At 41.5% G+C, this 16,261-nt stretch overlaps 2 long non-coding RNA genes across 3 annotated transcripts; one reads left to right on the top strand and one right to left on the bottom strand.

The window, feature by feature from the left end:
- Positions 1 to 1,209: 1,209 nt before the first annotated feature.
- Positions 1,210 to 6,294, top strand: LOC134429614 (uncharacterized). 2 transcript variants are annotated; one of them, XR_010030626.1, is made up of 5 exons: positions 1,210 to 1,232; positions 3,157 to 3,232; positions 5,172 to 5,301; positions 5,685 to 5,775; positions 6,215 to 6,294. It is a non-coding gene; the product is annotated as an uncharacterized LOC134429614 (long non-coding RNA). The 2 variants fall into 2 exon arrangements; XR_010030624.1 differs by lacking the exon at positions 1,210 to 1,232 and adding an exon at positions 1,372 to 1,430.
- Positions 6,295 to 13,100: 6,806 nt separating this feature from the next.
- Positions 13,101 to 15,920, bottom strand: LOC134429662 (uncharacterized). Its single transcript, XR_010030631.1, has 3 exons — positions 15,805 to 15,920; positions 14,111 to 14,238; positions 13,101 to 13,318 (listed from the first exon to the last, which is right to left on the bottom strand). It is a non-coding gene; the product is annotated as an uncharacterized LOC134429662 (long non-coding RNA).
- Positions 15,921 to 16,261: the final 341 nt, after the last annotated feature.

The raw sequence follows: 16,261 nt of genomic DNA, 5'->3' as shown, positions 1-16,261 counted from the left end.
AGGGAAGTAAGTCGGAAAATCCTCCATGGATTTTTTTATTTTTACATTTATAATTTTTTTAGATTTAATTTTGGAGCTTCAGGGGTGATTCCCCACCTCCTTTTCTCCCTCCTTCCCTTTTATTTTGAAAAATAATATTTACAAAGCCATGGAAATGAAGCAAGATTACCTCGTTAGCTGTAATTGGGATCATTATAATATTTTATGAATATTCATGACATTTTCACCTCCTACCTTTACAAATATTTGCATTTTGAGGCAGTCTTGATTTAAAATAAAGAAAAATCCAATAAAACCAATCCATATTTTGTGTATAATTTGCAACTTCCAGTACTAAAAAAGTTTAGTGAAGACATCTAAAACCCCCAGGAATGTTTTCCATGATAATTTAAGCAGAAAACCATATTTTCCTCAAAATGAAGGTGAGGAGCAGCTCCAAATTTGTCTAAATAAGACCTTTGACGTTTATTTACGCTTTTGTCAGAAAAAAACCCCGAGGGAATTCAGGAGCTGGCTTGGAAATGCCAAATTTAAATGGATTTGTGCTCCAAGGAATGAGGAAAATTCTGGGATTGCGGAAGGAGCTGCTCCTCATCCGTATGCAAAATAACAAGGGGTTAAAAGGGGAAATAAACCACATGAAAAGTGATTTTTAGGGGAAATAAACCACATTAAAAGGAGATTTTTAGGGGAAATAAATCACATTAAAGGAGATTTGTAGGGGGAAATAAACCACAGAAGAAGGAGATTTTTAGGGGAAATGAACCACAGAAGAAGGCAATTTTTAGGGAGAATAAACCCCACGGTTTCCTTTATGGAATTATGGAATGGTTTGGGTGGGATATTAAATCCCATCCAGTCCCACCCCTTTCCCTGGGCAGGGACACCTCCCCCTGTCCCAGGTTGCTCCAGGCTGGGCTCGGGCACTGCCAGGGATGGGGCAGCCACATCCGGCACAGCTGTTTTTCCCGATTTTCCCGATTTTCCCGAATTCCCGGGATTTTGGGGCGCGCAGGCCTCAACCCCGCCGCCTCCTCCCTCCCGCCGCGTCAGCGTTGCCAGGCAACGCCTAAAATGGCGGTGCGCGCGCGGGGCACGCCGGGAGTTGTAGTGCGGATATCCCACCGCCCCCGCGCCCCGCCGACCAGGAGGGACTCGCTTTCCCAGCAGGCAGCGCGGCGCCGCGGGAAAAAGCTGAGAGAGCGTATTTACCTGAGGGGAGTGGGGTACAGGTGGGGCGCGCCGCGGGTGCTGTTGGGATTTGTAGTTTTTGGCGGAGCGGCCGCTAGGCGAAGCGGCGAGGCGGGCGTGGCCGCGGGACTACAGCTCCCAGGGTGGCGCGGGGCACAGCGGGCTGGGCGCCGGTGGAGGGCGGGGGGTACGAACGGGAACCTCGGCGGTGGCGGGGGGATGCTCGGGGGAGCCCGCAGGTGAGGAGGAGGAGGAGGAGGAGGAGGAGGAGGAAGCGGGAGGGAGAATGGGCGGCGAGCGCCGGGGTAAGCGGCGAGCCCTGGGTGGGGCCCCATTGTTCGCGGTGGGCAGCGGTTCCTCATGGAGTCACCGAGTTCTGCAGGGGGATCGGCATCGGCGGGTCAGAGGGGTTTGGCTTTGGGATTAAAAAGATTTAGGATTAAAAGGCTTTGGGATTAAAAGTCGCCCCTTGTTCCTGCTCTTTGTCCAGCGCTTTTGGGGCCAGCTGCGTTTGGAAAGGAATTCTCTACTTATCTCCCCCCGAAACTTTTATTTCCTAATAATTTAACTCGGTTGAAGAGGATTTTTTGCCGGTCTGAGCTTGTTGGGGTGATGGGTGTTTGGTGATATTATTTTGGTGTGTTTTGCCTGGCTGAGCTTCCCCAAATGCACATCCCAATAGTACGGGTGTTGGTGCACCGTTTAGGGATGAAAAACCCCAAATTTATCATAGAAACATTGGGATTGCTGAGTCTGGAGAGGGGAAGCTTTGGGACGACCTCGCTGTGACCTTCCCGAGCTGCAGGAAGGGGAATGTCCAAGGGATGGAGTAACAGGACAAAGGGGGACTAATTCCAAGGGACAAGGAGCGGGTTTAGGTTGGGTTTTGGGCAGAATTCCCTCCCTGAGAGGCTGCTGGGACCCTGGCACTGGTGATCCCAAGGATATCCCATCCCTGGGATGCCCCAAGCCAGGCTGGACAGGGCTTGGAGCCACCGGGGGCACAGCAAGGTGACCCTGAAAGCCCTTTAAATCCCTCCCAGCCCATTCCCTTATCCCATTCCTAAAACACTTTTCCCTGTGGAGTTTTCATTTCTTACCAAACCACTTTTCCCTGTGGAATTTTCACTTCTCCTTCCCAAAACCACTTTTCTCTGTGGAATATGAATTTCTCCTTCCCAAACCACTTTTCCTTGTATAATATGAATTTCTCCTTCCCAAGCCACTTTTCCCTGTGGAATATTCACTTTTCCCTGTAGAATTTTCACTTCTTCTTCCCAAACCACTTTTCCTTGTATAATATGAATTTCTCCTTCCCAAACCACTTTTCATTGTATAATATGAATTTCTCCTTCCCAAGCCACTTTTCCCTGTGGAATATTCACTTTTCCCTGTGGAATTTTCACTTCTTCTTCCCAAACCACTTTTCCTTGTATAATATTCACTTTTCCCTGTATAATATTCACTTTTCCCTGTGGAATATGAATTTCTCCTTCCCAAAACCACTTTCCCCTGTAGAGTATTAATTTCTCCTTCCCAAACTACTTTTCCCTGTGGAATATTCAGTTCTCCTTCCCAAAACCCATTTTCCCTGTGGAATATGAATTTCTCCTTCCCCAAACCACTTTTCCCTGTGGAATATTCGCTTTTCCCTGTGGAATATTCACTTTTCCCCGTGGAATATTCATCTCTCCTCCTGATTTTTCATGCTGCAGCGAGTGCTGTAAGAGCAGAAGGTGTCCCGGCAGTGAATATGAATGAATGTTTGCTCAAGGCAGGCGTGGGGCAGCTTTTGCAGCAAGGCCTGGCTTAAGGTGGCTCTGATTAAACCCAGCCTTTAATTGCCGAGCGCTGTTACAAAACCGCAGCCGTGGAAAGGGCAGGACTGAGCTCAGCCCCGAGCTGGAAAAACGAGTCCTGCTCCAGCTGGGATTGATAAAAGATTGTTTTGTGAAACCTCTGCAGGTTCCTGGTGCGATGAGCAGCACGGCAGCAGCCTCGGGGCTTTGCTGGCAGCTGGGCAAGGTGCACGGGGCTGCAGGTGAGTGGCACTTGCAGCTCTTGAAACCTTCCATTCCCTTCTGGTTTATCATTTCAATGTTTATAGCCCTTCCATGCTTCTCTGGTTTATCATTTCAATGTTTATAGCCCTTCCATGCTTCTCTGGTATATCATTTCAATGTTTGTAGCCCTTCCGTTCTTCTCTGGTTTATCATTTCAGTGTTTAAAACCCTTCCATTCTTCTCTCAGTTTTATAATTTCATCTTTTAAAACCCTTCCATTCCTTTCTGGTTTATCATTTCAATGTTTATAACCCTTCCATTCTTCTCTGGTTTATCATTTCAATGTTTAAAACCCTTCCATTCTTCTCTGGTTTATCATTTCAGTGTTTAAAACCCTTCAGTTCTTCTCTCAGTTTTATAATTTCATTGGCATTTTATCATGGCCAACTTTTCTCCTCAGTTTTTTACTTTCAACTTTTAAAACTCTTCCATTCTTCCCTCAATTTTACAATTTCAATGTCTAAAACCCTTTTCTTTTTCTCTCAGTTTTATAATTTCAGTGTTTAAAACCTGCTTTTCCAACCCTAGTTCCTCTCTCAGCTTTATAGTTTCAACTTTTCTCCTCAGTTTTATAATTTCAACTTTTAAAACCTCTCTGGTTTTGTTCTCAGTTTTGTCATTTTAGCTTTTAAAACCTTTCATTCTTCTCAGTTTTATAATTTCAGCTTTTGAAACCCTTTAATTCTTCACTCAGTTTTATCATTTCAACTTATCTCCTCAGTGTTATCATTCCAACTTTTAAAACCTCTCTGGTTTTGTTCTCAGTTTTTGTCATTTTAGCTTTTAAAACCTTTCATTCTTCTCAGTTTTATAATTTCAGCTTTTCCAACCCTTTAATTCTTCACTCAGTTTTATCATTTCAACTTATCTCCTCAGTGTTATCATTCCAACTTTTAAAACCTCTCTGATTCTGCTCTATTCTATCATTTCAGCTTTCCAAGCCTTGGTTTTTCTCTCAGTTTTATAATTTCAGCTTTTCTCCTCAGTTTTACCATTTCAGCTTTTCCAGCCCTCTCTGGTCCTGCTCTAGCTTTATTATCCCTTCAGAATTAAGCAGCTTTTGGGTGTGATGTGGTTTCAGCCCCAGGGAATTGTGAAACCACCTGGATTTCAGGCACACGTTCTCTGCACTTCCATCCTTTCCCAGCTGCTGAATAATTCCCAAGCTCCAGCAAGAAAAATGCTGATAACGCAGCAGAAAAAATGGAAACTGTGGAGATAATGCAAACATTTTGCTTGCAGGAGTGGGAGGGAAGCCCTCGGTGTTCCTGAGTTGTTTGTGTTGCTTTTGAGGCACAGCGAGAGGCAGAATTCCCTGTGGGATTCATTCCCATGGATCCGAGCTGGCAGAGATTTGGGATTTGTTCCAGACCTGACACCCGGGCTGTGAAATCCGTGTTGGAATCCTGAAATCTGCCTGCCCCAAACTGAGCTGGCAGGGAAATCCTGAGGGAAAAAGATCTTCTAATTCAGGCACAGGCTTCATATTTATATTTATATATATATAATTTATTTTTTTCCAAATCCACATAGAAAATGCTGCCAGACATGGAACAGGTTTTTGGGCAAATTTATTTTGCTGTGGGTGTTTGATCCTGAGGAAATTTGTCAATTTTGGGATGGCTTGGAAGGAATTAAGTAGGAATAAAGTCATTTTTAAAATTAAGTGAAAATCAAGTTAAAAATACCAAATATTTTAAGTGTTTAGAAGCTCTAAAGCAGATTTTGAGCTCGGCTTTGCTTCCAAACTGGTTCAATAAAAAAGCCCAGCAGCTCCAGATCCATCAAATGTTTCCAAATTCTCTCTGGCTGATGGAAATAAAAATTATTGGCTGATGGAAATAAAAATTATCGCTGAGAGTCTGGGATGGCTGCAGGGCTGGGGTCAGAAGTCCTCGGTGTCCTGATGTGTTCCAGGGATGGGAATCCAGGCAGGACTGAGCTGAGGGAGCTGCGGCCTTCAGCACGAGGATCCAGCACTTCCAAGTGGCTTTTCCACCCAAACTTCCCCTTTATTATGACCTGTTCCTCAAGGGTGTTCTTCTAGGTAAGAACAATCCATTTTAAATAATAACTTCGTTTTAGTATGGTTTTTAAAATCAATAATCCTTCGTCAACTGTATTTTCTTACTCTTTGAATAAGCAGGTATTGACAAAAATCTAAATAATAATTTAATTTTATTATGGTTTTGTAATCAATAGTCCTTTTTCATCTGTGTTTTCTTATTCTTTGAATATTCAGATATTGACAAAAATCTAAATAATTTAATTTTATTATATTTTATAATAAACAATCCTTTTTTCACCTGTGTTTCCTTACTCTTCCCACCTCCTTTTTTTCTCCCTTTTTTCCCCTAAACGTCTTTAAAGGGAAGCAGACTTCCAGTGTCATTAATAAATAATTTGAATTTTTTCCCAAATTTTCTCCAGATCTGTGTTTTCCCTGGGAATGGAGGTGCCCTTCGTGCTGCTCCTGACCAGGCTCGTGGCAGAAGTTGCAGGAAAATCCACAGAAAACTCAGTGGGTGCTCCAGGAATTTAATATAATTATTAAATTTTTTCATTTTATTTGTTTTTTATTTTATTTTATTTGTATTTTATTTTATTTATTTTATTTTTTTACCCCAAATTTTCTATATTTTTATTTAGAAACTAAAAATCAAATGGATTTAGAAAAGAAAAATAAAATTGGTCTCTAACAGCAAAATAAAATAGATTTTTAAAAATAAAATTTATCTCTAAAATAAAAATCAAATGGATTTAGAAAAATAAAATTGATTCATAAAATAAAAATAAAATTTAAAATAAACCAAGTTTTCTCCTTCTTGCTGGAAAAAAAAATTCCAGTGGGTTTTAAGTGTATTATCCCTTAATTTCTGTGGAGATTTTAAATTTTTTTTATATTTATTATCATTTCCTCGATGGAAAAGTGGGAATTCCTTGGGAGTTTCTCTCCTCAGGTGCCAGACCCAGAATGTTGTGTGGAAATGTTGGATTCCAACAGCTCCTGCCCAGTCACCCACCAGTGCAGCCCAGGTAGGAATTATTTGGGATCATTGGGATCAGCCCAAGGAGTTTGGGTTGGAAAAGCCCTCAAAGATCATTTATCCCATGGGCAGAGACCCAGCTGGCCTTGGGGAACTCCAGGGAACAAAAATTCCCCGATTTTCTGCACTTTAATACCAAAATCCAGCAGCTGGGGGAGTGAAAATTCATTCATTAATTAATATTGTTCCCTTCTAATTCCTCCCTCCTTTTATCCCCTTGGAAATTTTATTTTTCTGGGGTAAACACTGGGAGAATTCCAGGGATCAGAATTTCCCAGACTTTTGTTATTCCCTTTTCATTTTGCTCCTTTTTTCCCCTTGGAAATTTTATTTTTCTGGGATAATCACTGGCGCATTGGAGAATTTGCAGGGGAATAAAAATTTTCGGATTTTTCTGGACTTGAACACCAAAATCCAGCAGCTGGGGAGTGCTAATTAATTCATTAATTAAGTAGTATTATTTTCCTCATAATTCCTTCTCCTTTTTTCCCTTTGGGAAATTTTTTGGTTTTCCTGGGATAAAAATTAGGAATGAAATTTTGAGGATAAAACCTCTTTATTGTGGGAAAAGGGGAATCAGGTGCTGTTTGTAACCCCCAAAAAAGGGAATTTCTGCTTTTTTTTCCCCTCTAAACCTGGGAATTGCCAGAAGATTGGGAATTTTGTTGGTTTATCCATTTCCATGGGTTTTGGCAGGGATGCTACAGGAGGTGGAATGAGGATGGGAGCAGCAGCTGCATCAAATGCAGGAACGAGACCCTGCCCAGCCCCTCTGGGGCACAACCTCAGCGAGTGCAGGAACTGTGAGTTTTTAACCCATTTTTATTAATTCATTTTAAATTAAATTAATTTAATTAATTGTAATATTTTTTCTCAATCAATTGCTATCAATTACTGCAAAAAATCTAGCAAAAAGGCAGCAAAGAAAGGAGATTTTTATTCCACATCCTGGAATTAATTTGAGTTAATTTAATTTATTTTAATTTTTGGTGTAAATTTTCTGGTTTTTTTTCCCCAGCTGGGAGCAGAGGGATGAACTCCCACGTGAACATGAGCTCTCCTTTCATCCAGAACTTTGGTGAGAACCTGGAATTTTGGGAGGATTTGGGGGTCCGAAAGAAGGGATTTGATGAGTTAAATATGTTAACATTAGTTTAAAAAGGGATTTAAGGGAGTTTAAAAGGGAAGTTAATGAGTCTAAAAGCAATTGGATTTCTTAAAATTATTTTAAAAAGTAATTTATTGAGTTTAAAAGGGATTTAATGAATTAAAAAGGACTAAATTTGTTAAAATGAGTTTCTAAAGGGATTTTATGAGTTAAAAGTGTTTGAATTTGTTAAAATTAGTTTTAAAAGTGATTTAATGTCAAAACTTATTTAATTGATTAAAATTTGTTCAAACTGATTGAATCCCTGGCAGCTGCCATTGAAACTGAAACTCAATTTCAGGCACTGGGATGATCCAGCAGCCCCTAAAAAATCAGGATTTGCTCTTTATTTGGATTTAATCCTTTGATAAAAAGAGATTTTTGTTTACAACCAGATTTTCTCTCTTTTTTGATAATTCTTTATTTCCAGGGGGCCCTGAAGTCGCCGCCCTCTCTGATTCTGGGGACGTTTTTCCTCAGTTTATTCCTGATCCTTTCTGTGGCTTCTTTCTTCTAACCTCAAACGAGCCAACAAACTCCCAAAGATTTTCTACAGAAGGAACAAAGGTAAAAAATCCCTTTAATTGTCCATTAATTAATGAATTTCGCTCTGTTAATTGACCGAAATGGAGATTTTTTCCTTGAAAATTCCCCATTCTGTGGAGAAAATCCCCATTTTGTGCCAATAAATTCTCCAGTCTTGAGAGTCCTATACCAAATAAATTCTCCAAATGGGATTTTTTAATATTTTGGTTGGATTTTGAGACAAAATTCCTTTTTTTAACATGAAATTATTCCCTTCATGGCTGTATTTTTGGACAATGAACAATTCCAGCCTTCACATTAATTAAAATAATGTTAATTAATCTTTAATCTTTTTTCTTCTTCTTTTTAGCATCTGTTCTCCCAGCCCAGTGAAACAGTGAGTGAATTCTGCTTTTATAAGAACATTAAACAAATGATAATTTCCATTTTAATTAACTAAATTGGGACTTTATTAAGCAACTCCTTAATTGATGAATGAGGCTGAAATAAAATTAAAGATATTTTGGGGTTCTTTGGATCCAAACTGGGACAAAAAATGGAAAACCAGAGTTATTTTTCCAAGAAAAAACTCTGTACACAGTGAAAATTATCGGAATCCTAAAAAATTCCTATTTTTTTTAAAGAAGAACTGTTAAAATGTGGGGTTTTTTGACACTTGTCCTTCTGTTCCACAGGCATCCATGATCTCTCCTCCAACTTCTTCAGGTGAGGAAGTTTCCCCCTGGAATGTGCTAAAAATAAAGGGAAAATCCCAGAAATTCCCGGGATAAAGGAACAGAAATCCATGGGATTTGATTTTTCTAATGGGATTTGTTGCTTTAATTCATGCAGGCAAAATATTGATGGGATTTCTGGTGGGAAATTCATTTTTGGGGTTCTGGTTGGGTTTTGTGGGGGTTGGGATTGGGTTTTAGGACTGGGTTTTGTGGGTTGGGGTTGGGTTTTGTGGGTTTAGCTTTGGGTTTGGAGTTGAGTTTTGTGGGCTTAGTTTGGGGATTGGGTTCTGGGGATTTAGGCTTGGTTTTATGGTTGGGTTTTTGTGGGGTTAAAAACCAAAAAACACAACCCCAACCCCAAACCCTCCTGCAACTCAATCCCCACATCCCACCCCCTCTCCTCCCTTTGGGATTTCCCTCCCCAATCCCATTCCCAGGGATTTTTTTGGGATATTTTGTCTCTGGCAGTGTGGAAGCTGCGCTCAAACCCGAAACCCAGCCACAATCCCAAATCCCAACCCATACCCCCCAAAACCCCAACCCCAAACCTTCCTGTGCCTCAATCCCCACATCCATCCCCTCTCTCCCTTTGGGAATTCCCTGTGGGACCCCATTCCCAGGGGTGTTTTTGGGCTGTTTTGTCCCGGCAGTGCGGAAAGCCGCGCTAGAACACAAACCTACAAACCCCAAACCCAAATCCAAACCAGAACCCAATCCCTAACCCCAGCTGTGCCTCAATCCCCACATCCCACCCCCTGTCCCCCTTTGGGAATTCCCTGTGGGGACCCCATTCCCAGGGGTGTTTCTGGGGCTGTTTTGTCCCGGCAGTGCGGAAGCCGCGCTACGTCCGCCTCGCGAGCGCGCCCTGGTCCCGCCCGGGCGCCGCCGACAGCCGGGTCAGCAACGTGTGAGCCCTGAGCCCGGAGCGTCCCCGGGACACCCCCTGGGAGCTGCTGATCCCACAGGAGCCCCAGAGGGTTTGTGCTGAATCCCTGGGAGCTGCTGATCCCGCAGGAACCCCAGAGGGTTTGTGCCACAATCTCACCCCCAGCTCTCGGCGGCGCCGGCCCGGGGACATTTGCGGGCTTTGGAGAGTCCTGGTGCTGCTCCAGGGGGTTCCTGCCCCAGGATGGGGGAATTCCTGAGGGATTTTGGGGGATTTTTCCTCTTTAGGGAGAATTCCTGAGGGATTTGAGGGGATTTTTTTCCTCTTTTCAGAGAATTCCTGAAGGTTTGGGGGGATTTTTGGTGTTTGGGGAGAATTCCTGAAGGATTTGGGGACTTTGTGAAGAGAATCCTTAAGGAATTTGGGGGGTTTTCCCTGTTTGGAGAGAATCCTTAAGGAATTTGGGGGTATTTTCCTGTTTGGAGAGAATTCCTGAGGGATTTGGGGGATTTTTGGTGTTTGGAGAGAATCCTTCAGGAATTTGGGGGAGTTTTCCTGCTTGGGGAGAATTCCTGAGGGATTTGGGGACCTGTGGAGAGAATCCTTAAGGAATTTGGGAGTTTCACTATTTGGAACAAATCCTTAAGGAATTTAGGGTGTTTTTCCTGTTGGGAGAGAATTCCTGAGGGATTTGGGGACTTGTGGAGAGAATCCTTCAGGAATTTGTGGAATTTTTCTTGGGATGTGACCCCAAAACTGGAGCTGGGATTTGGGATGTGGATCCATCCTGGGCTGGACACTTGGCAAAGGGATCCTCTCAAGTGCCACTGCTTTAACCTGGGACAGCAATTAATTATGCTAATTAATTATGCTAACTGATTATGACAATAATTAAGATGCAGAATCCTTTGGAAGCAAATCCCAGATCCCACTGGGAGCTCTCCTGGTGCTCAATCCAGGCCTGACCCCCAATCTTGGGATTTTTTGGGGAATTTTTCCAGCTCAGTCCTTGGATTAAATGTTCTCCAAGGGATAATCCATTCCTGGAATTGGGAATTCCTGCTTTTGGGGGCACTCAGGGATTTTTGGGATGAGCCACAGGGGTTGGGACAAACTCCTGCCAGTGAAAAATGGGATTTTGGTGTGGGAAATGCCTGGAATTTGAGCTCCAGAGGCATTCCCCAATTCCAGGCAGCCTCAGCTTCTCCCATGGACCTCATTCCTGCCTGAGGAATTTTGGGAAGCTCAAAGAGCTGGAAAAGGATTTTTTTCTCCTGGCTGGGTCTCTCTCCTTGCAGCTTTTCCATCCAGGCCTGAGGGTCCTAAATCCATGGGAAAATCCTAAATCCATGGAGAAGTCCTAAATCCGTCCTAAATCCATGGAATTTCACTGTCACCCGACCCCTGGAATTTCCAACTATTTTCCCCCTGGCTGGGCTGGTTCTGGGATCCATCCCAAACCCATCCCAAATCTATCCCAAATATCTGGAATTTCCCCTCTCACCCCTGAATTCCAACTCTTTTCCTCCTGGTTCCGGGATCCATCCCAAACCCATCCCAAATCCCTGGAATTTCCCTGAATTGCAGCTCTGGGCATTCCCACAGAAATCCTTTGGCTCCTCAGCATTCCCCTGCCAGGCATGGGAATGGGAACTTGGCTTCTCCCCTTTTTTCCCAAATTTTTTAATGGGAAAATGAGACCAGAACTCTTGCATCTGCTGCCCACCCTGGAGAATCCACATTTCCCTGGGGTTCCAACCTTCCCAGAGGAGAATTTGGAGATAGGAAGAAATCCATTTATCCCATGGAATAATCCCATTTTTTCTGGGAATTTTGGGGCAGCTGGATTTTGCTTTTATCTCCTTAAAAAAACAATGAGGTTTTTGGTCGGAATTTTAGCTGATAAAACCCAAATCATGGAGAGGCTCCTGTGCCAAAAAAATCCAAAATTTTCCTCTTTATTATGAGAAATAAAATTCTTTTCCTCCTGGCCAAGGAATTCCAGTTGAAATTCCCTTTTTTTGAGTATTTGGGAAATTCCAACTTGGAATTTTGATAATTTCCATTTTTTTTTTTTGTGCTGCTGAGATTTTTTTCCCTTCCCAAGTAGGAAGGTTTTTATCCTGGAATTTGGAATTCCTGAGGATTTTCCAAATTCCTGAGGATTTTCTGGATTCCAAAGGGGGAAAAAAAAAGGAGGAACTATGCAAATAATTCCAAGGAATTGCACCTCTGGAGCTGGGAATTCCTGTGTGTTAATTCCTGTCCTGCTTAATTGCTGAATTTTAATTTATTGAAGGATCAGCTCCTTTTTCTGTCTCTTCTCGTGTGGGATTTGCTTTAGTTGTTGTCTAATAATGGCATTTGTGACATTAAAAGTGGGATTTGTGTAAACATCTAAAAATCTAATTCTGTGTGTGATTAAAATCAAGTTTTTCTCAGTGATTTTTACCCAAAATCCTGAAATTTTTTCCCAGAAAATGTTGAAATCCCCAAATTTTTACTCATTTTTGGGGTGTGGTTCAGCTTTGTCATTGCTGTGAACTCCTGGTTGAGTTTGTGGGGTTTTGGGGTTGGGTTTTGGGTTAGTTTGGGTTTGGCGTTGAGCTTTGTGGGGTTAGTTTGGGTTTGGGTTTCAGCTTTGGTTCTGTGGGTTTAATTTTGAGTTTTCTGGGTTTCTCCTTCCTTTCCACCATCAAATTCCTTTTCCAAAGTGCTGCTTTGGGTTGAAAACAATAAAATTGTGCTTTAAAACTCGGTTTTAACCCCCCAATATTTCCTGCATTTGTACCTTTGTAAACAGTGCCAAAATAAAGAGATTTAAACTTTTATTTTTTGGCTTTTCAGCTTTTTTGGGAGTTGATTAGAAAATCAAACAGGGAAAAAATGTTGGGAAAATCAAATTCCAAGCCTGTGCTGGCTCTCAGGGAAAGCTGAGCAGGGAAATCTCCTTAAATCCCAAAATTCCAGGAGCTGCAATTCCAGAGGCTCTGGAACTGGGAGAGCTTTAATTAGGAGTGAGCAATTAGCACGGGCTTAATTAAGATGTTTACATCGAGCAGGTAAAGCTGGGCTTTAATTCCCTTTTTCCCTCCCAATTCCCCACTGGGATTGGATTCAGGGTTTTGGGGTCGGGATTGGGGAAATTCCCACTGCAATTCCCAACTCCCCTTCCCGGTGATGTCATTCCCACTGTTGATTTTTGGCTGATTTCTTTGAATTCCATGGATTTCCTTTGAATTCCATGGATTTCTTTTGGATTTCCTTTGAATTTCATGGATTTCTTCGGAATTTCTTTTCAATTTCATGGATTTCTTTTGGATGTCCTTGAATTTCACAGATTTCCTTTAATTCCATGGATTTCCTTTTAATTTCATTTATTTCTTTTTATATTCACTGATTTCTTTTTCATTCTACAGATTTCCTTTCAATTCCATGGATTTCTTTTGGATTTCTTTTTAATTCCATAGATTTCCTTTCATTCCATGTATTGAAATCCCTGGAGCTGTGGCCACTGGGGGGAGTAGAAGGCAAAGAGAGTCCAGAGGAGTTGAACAGGGAGCTCAATTTTCCAATAATTCCCAGGAACAGGTGAATCCTCCTGAATCCCTGGGAAAAAACAGGTCACTAATTGCCTCTGGCTCAGTAAATCCCAGGATTTTGGCCCAGGGCATGGAGCTTTTCCCGCGCTTTTCCCGGGAATTCTCTGGATCTGCTCATCCCTGGAAAAAACCAGTTCGTTAATTGTGGCTGCCAGGCCGGGCTTTAATGAGCCGAGCCCAAGCTCTGCTATCTTATCTGGGCCTGATAAGCACCAAACGTTCCCGGGCGTTGCCAGAAATCCAATAAAAAATATTCAATTTTATGGGTCCTGATGAAAAGCTGCGCTCTGCTGAGGCTGTTTGCTCGGTCAGGACAAATCCAGCTCCAAAAAAATTCCTGGCAGAAGAAAAAAGTTTCCCCAAGGCTTAGAAAAACCTTTAAAAATATCTTTGATTTATCACAAAACTCTGAGTAAATGTTAAGAGCAATGATAATTTGTATTTTGAGGGAATAGTTCCCTTTTTCTCAGAATATCCTGATTATTATTTCTGTTATTATTAAACTTTTTATTACTCCATTATCAATATTCCATTTTTCTCTGAAATATCCTATTATTATTAAATTTTATTTATTATCCCATTATTATTATTATTACATTTTATTTATTTTTATTCCTTATTTATTAGTAGTATTCTTCCCTTTTTCTCTGGAATATCCTGATGATGGTGATGATGATTATTATTATTACTACTATTATTATTGAATTTTATTTATTATTAATCCTTATTTATCATTATTATTCTTCCCTTTTTTTCTGGAATAGCCTTACTTATTCTCTATTTCCAGTTCACTATTGAGGATGGACACTTCCAATTTGGTGAATTCCACATTCACCATGGCGAGTATGTAAAATAAAAATAACAAAACAGTAAAACTGACAGGAAAACAAGGAATTTTTGCTGCTTCCTCACCATGTCCAAGGCTTTTTTCCAGCTGTTTTTCCTGCTCCAACGACCCAGAGGCAATTAAAAAAGTTGGGTTTAATGAAGCTTTAATTGTGCAGGTGCTCAACAGCTCCCAGAGTGGAAAAGGGCAGGTGCTGAGAGGAAAAAAAAAAAGGGCTAAATTTGACTTTAACAAGGACAAACACCATAAAAACACCGGGATATTTGTGGTGGGGCTCAGCTGGCACTGCCAGCAAAAAAAAAAGGAGTTTTTCTACTGGGATTTGGGTAGGAATAAACAAAATAAATCAATTTCTTATCTGGGAGAGAGCGTGAGGGTAAAAAACGGGGATGGGGCACAAATTCTTCAAGTTTTGGATGGGATATTTTAATTTTTGGGGGATTTGCTGAGAGTTCCTCACCCCGGAGGAAAACATCCCTTAGAAATCCAATTTTTTCATGGAATTCCTCGCAGAATCCTGGAAAATCCCCACAAAAATCACCCAGTTCCATTTTCCTGCTGTGCTTTGTTCCAGGTCCTTCCTCAATTTCCTGTTGCCATGCAGGAAAGTACTGGAAAAATTCCTTTTACACTGAGTTATTTCCACCTCTGTTGGTTTAAAAGTTGTTTTTTTGAGGTGTCTGGGTACAGTTTTGGGCCAATCCAAATTTTTCGACTTCTTTTTGACTTCCTCAGGGAGCTGAGGGAATTTGGGCCATTTCCTTGACCTAGAGTTTTTAAAATTTCCTTTGTGTTTTATTCTCCCCATTTGTGAGGGGAATGTGCCTGAATTTCAACCCTCAAAGAGGTAAAAAGTACAAAAATAACAATAAATTCGTGTTTTTACCAATTTCAGTGATCATAATTGTTTAATTAGTTTCCTTTCAGCGCTTCTGAGGCGATTTGGCTTTTTTCCTTTGTGTTTTAAGGTGAATTCTCCCAGTTTATGTGGGGAATATGCCTGAATTTCAACCCTCAAAGAGATAAAAATAGTGGAAATAGCAATAAATTGTAGTTTTTAACAATTTCAGTGATCAGAATTGTTGATTAGTTTCATTTCAGCACCTCTGAGGCGATTTTGGCCCTTTTTCTTGGCCTTGAGTTTTTAGAATTCCTTTTTGTTTTAAGGTGAGTTCTCCCAGTTTGTGAGGGGAACGTGTCTGAATTTCAACCCTCAAAAAGGTAAAAAGAATAAAAATAACAATAAATCGGTGTTTTTACCAATTTCAGTATCACAACTGTGAATTACTTTTGCTTCAGCACCTCTGAGGAGATTGCGCTGCTTCAGCCACAGGCCAGGAAAATGATTTATATTTTAAAACAAAGCAGAAAACAAACGGAGCTCAGAGGATTAAAGTGCCTGAAGATCCTCTCTCCCAGCTCTGTTATCTCCTCATTTTTCCAGGAAAATTGTTCCAATCCTTTCCCCTCATCCCTTCCACCCCTGAAGCTGGGAAACGATGGGAAAAAAAGGAGAACTTCCCCCATTTCCCCGCTCAATAAAAAATCCTCTCCCATGAAATAAATAACAAACCCAACCAAGCAGAGCCTTGGAGCATTTTCCTTGCTGGGAGCCGAAGTTAAAAATTATTCAAAGTAAAAATTCCTGGCCTGTGAAGCAGAGGCTCCGACTGTACCAGGCAAAGATTTCCACCAGCGTTCCCTGGAGATAACAGAGCAGGAAGAAATCCCAAATTCCATCGGCAGCTCCCATTCCCACCTCGTTTTCCCTCCTTTTTTCCCTTTTGGGATCAGGATTTGGCCTCTTCTCCTGGGTTTTGTTGGAGTTTCAAGGACAAAGAAATCTGGGCGCCACAAGTAAGTGTTGGACTTTATCCTCTCCTAAGGAAGGATTTTTTTTTTTTTTTTTTCCTGAGGGATTCTTAGATCGGGATTTTTTTTTTTTTTTAGGGCATTCAGGAGCAAAATGGGTGAAAAATCCTGGATTTTGAGGTGCTTGGGGTGAATTGTAACAGGGAAACTTCTTGAGGGACAAAATGGTTAAAAGATGTATTTCCCAGTTTTCTGGTGATTCCTGGAAATTCCCAGCCATGGATGCAGGCTGTTTGAGAGGAAATTCCCATTGGAAAATATAAGGATATATCATTTATTTCCCAATTTTCTGGAATCCCGGGGATGTGTTGTGGTTGGCGTTGTCTGGGATCACATCTTGGGTG

This window comes from Melospiza melodia, chromosome 26 (assembly GCF_035770615.1).
Source record: "Melospiza melodia melodia isolate bMelMel2 chromosome 26, bMelMel2.pri, whole genome shotgun sequence".
Taxonomy (NCBI): domain Eukaryota; kingdom Metazoa; phylum Chordata; class Aves; order Passeriformes; family Passerellidae; genus Melospiza; species Melospiza melodia.
This window is presented reverse-complemented; position numbering and strand designations above follow the sequence as displayed.